This window comes from Haemorhous mexicanus, chromosome 11 (genome assembly GCF_027477595.1).
Source record: "Haemorhous mexicanus isolate bHaeMex1 chromosome 11, bHaeMex1.pri, whole genome shotgun sequence".
In the NCBI taxonomy this organism is placed as follows: Eukaryota; Metazoa; Chordata; class Aves; order Passeriformes; family Fringillidae; genus Haemorhous; species Haemorhous mexicanus.
The window spans coordinates 7,184,750-7,187,822 of NC_082351.1; positions in this window are offsets into that span (position 1 = coordinate 7,184,750).

Consider the following 3,073-nt stretch of genomic DNA (forward strand, 5'->3'; position numbering starts at 1 on the left):
GCCGCGGGCAGGACGGGGCGGGGCGGTGGGGAGAGGGCTGAGGCGGTCCCTGACCCCAACCTCAGCTCCTCACTCCCCGATCCCTGTTCCCCGTCCCCCGGCTGCAGCTCCCGTTCCCCAGCGCGGTTGCTGCAGTACCAAATGAAGGTTTCTTTCTCCCTGAGGGGACACCTCAGCGCAGTATCATAGAATCATTTAGGGTGGAAAAGACCTCTGAAGATCATCGAGTCCAACCCGTGACTGATCACCACCATGTCAACCAGACTGTTCAAAGTAGGTTAGAAAGTGTCGTAAAATAGTTATTAATTGTTAAGCATGCACTGTTAAAAAGTTTGGTTATTTTATTGTAAAAGCGGTTAAAGGGTAGTTATAAGAAATACGGTACTCACCGTACCGTATTACCCCTAAATAAAGTGCACCACCCCCAAGCCAGCCTGGACAGAACTGTAATGGGCCAATAAAGCGCCTTAAACCTTCATGCAAATGAAGGATCCCAACAGAAACCAATCTAAAGGAACAAAAAACAGGATAAAAGGGGGGCATCCGAGCCAGTGGGATCGTGTCCCGATCCACCTGCAACATCGGGAACATCTCTGCTCAAGAAAGGAAGATCCAGCACTGGCTCTGCAGCAACCTCGCTTGTCGGGTATGCTCCTGCTCGACCCTCCAAGCTTTAGCCCTTATAATAAAAGCTGAAATCACTTTAGCTCCGGGAGCGTGCTCCCGTTTATAACAAGACCATGGCACCAAGTGCCACATCCAAGCTTGCCAAGGTGCTTGTTCCCTGAATAAATCACTTCTGTCAGCATCTAGCTAATGGAGTTTTGTCATGCCCTAGCCTTGGAAGGCCAAGCAAAATACAGAAAGGCTGGTGAGAAAATCCCAAGCACCAGAGTTTGGCTTGGAAGGTGGTTGGTAAAAGAGGATCTCTGGGAAAACTCTAAAGGCAGGAGCTGAAGGAAGCAGTCACTCCCAGCAGTGTCACACACCTGGTATTGTAGAACTTCTGGGAAGTTCAGGTTTCTATCCTGATCCTGAATTGCATTTCAGACCTGAATTCTTCAAGGCTGGATTTCACATTCCTTTTCCCTATTCTGGTTGTACCTGAGCCATTGTCTGGTTGTTGTCCAGGCAGGTTCCCTAGTGGACTCTGATGCTGGCTGAGAAAACGTTCCAGCTGCCTGGGCACTCCACCTGAGCCCATAGCCTGGTCTGCCTTCCCCCAGGGACTGCTCCTGCCTCTGGATCAAAACCTGTGCCATAGCACTGTTGCTAAAGAACACCAGGATTCATGAAGCAGCCCCCTTCTCAGTAAGTTTCTGAGGGTAAATGGCCTCTGCTCTATACTTCCCTCTGGTTGCATTTTTTCCTTCACAAGACATCCTCACAGGCCTTCCAGAAGGTGTCTCAAGGAGAGGTTTCAGTCTCCCCTACCCTACCTGCTTCCTAGCATATTGCAGAATCTCTCACTCACAGGAGAGGAATCTCAGCTTGGGAGATGACTTGGGAGCACTGGCAGAGGTAAATGGTCAGCAATCCAGAGGCTGGCACAGGCCTCTTCCACACAGAATCCCTTGTTTATTTCAGGTAAATTCTTCAGTCTGTTTGGATCCAGTTGAAGAGCCAGGACAGTTTCTTGACTATGTCTTAGATAACAGTGCAGTGTACACCAAAGTCTTGGGTAAGTCCAGACTTGTGAATGGGAGGAAGATCTGCCAAGTTCAAGAGCTTTCCCAAGGTGGTTTCTAGGAAAAGGCTATTTCTTGAGCTCCACCAATGCTATAACCAAATGAATGTGTGAATTGTGGATTGTTTCCCGTACCTGACCTGAAGGTTGTATGTGAGCTCAAGAACTGTATCAAGTAGATTGTTGTCATATTTGCACACAAGTAAACATTGAGAGAAGTAGAGAAATTCTGTTGCTTTCCAGAATTGTTCAGCAAGCCTACATCTCCACTGTATCCCAGGGTTGGGTGTAAAGATGGAGTGACTGAATTGTGTGGTGTTGTGATTTCCCCATACCTTAGGAGAGTGAAAGACTGCAAAGTTATTGTTTCTCAGGCAGAAACCTTTACATTTTGATGAGTCTCCCGTGAGAGGCCTGAGTTTAATAGCAAAGAGAAGCCGTACAAGGTCAAACTTCAGGACATAGAGCATCCAAGTGGTCCTGTGGCCAGATACTTTTGTCAGGCCTGAGAGAGCCTCCAGTGCACTTTATAGTGCTGGTGAAGTGGGGTCAGGGCCAGAAGTGGGGCACGATGCATGGCAGGTCCTGCAGCAGCATCTGGGCTGCCTGTGGAGGTTCTGGGCCCAACACTGCAGGCTGGAGCAGTCTTGGATCCACACGGGCCCAGGGGTGCTGCAGCATCTGGCATTTTCTGGATCTGGGGAGACACAAGAGGACCCTGATGGCAGCTGACTGGTTGTGCTGGGGCTGCTGGAGTTGGTGCCAGCGAGCTGTGAGGTTGGTGAGGCCCTGGCACAGTTACTCAGAGAAGCTCTGACCGCTCCATCCCTGCAAGTGTTCAAGGCCAGACTGGATGGGGTTTGGAGCAACCTGGTCTCGTGGGAGGTGTCCCTGCCCATGGCAGGGAGGTGGAATTAGATTGTTTTTCAGGTTCCTTACAGCCCAAATCATTTTGTGAATCTATGTTTCTATCTTGAAAGTGTCAGATGCTCCAGTCCATGCTCCCTGGGCCCTTGTGGATTCAAGACTGCTCCCATTTGCAATGCTGGACCCAGAATCCCCACATCCAGCGTGGACACTGCCACAGGACCTGCTGTGGACGGTCCCCCAGTACACTGATCCCACTCCACAGGCACAATAAAGCAGACTGAGAGGCCCCACGCTTATGTGTTGGCTTCCTCCTCCTCCTCTCTCTCCGAGGGCAGGTGCGGGGTCCGGCCCAGAGGGTCGTTGTCTCCCTGGGTGTCGGCAGCACCTGCCCTGGCCTCCCTCGTGCGGGCTGGACTTGGCCGCTTGCCCACCTCCACGGCCAAGAGCTTCGCGTCTCGGCGGCCCCGACCCTGCCCGGTTTCCTCCGGAGAAGTTCACGCAAGCACCGTGGGGTCT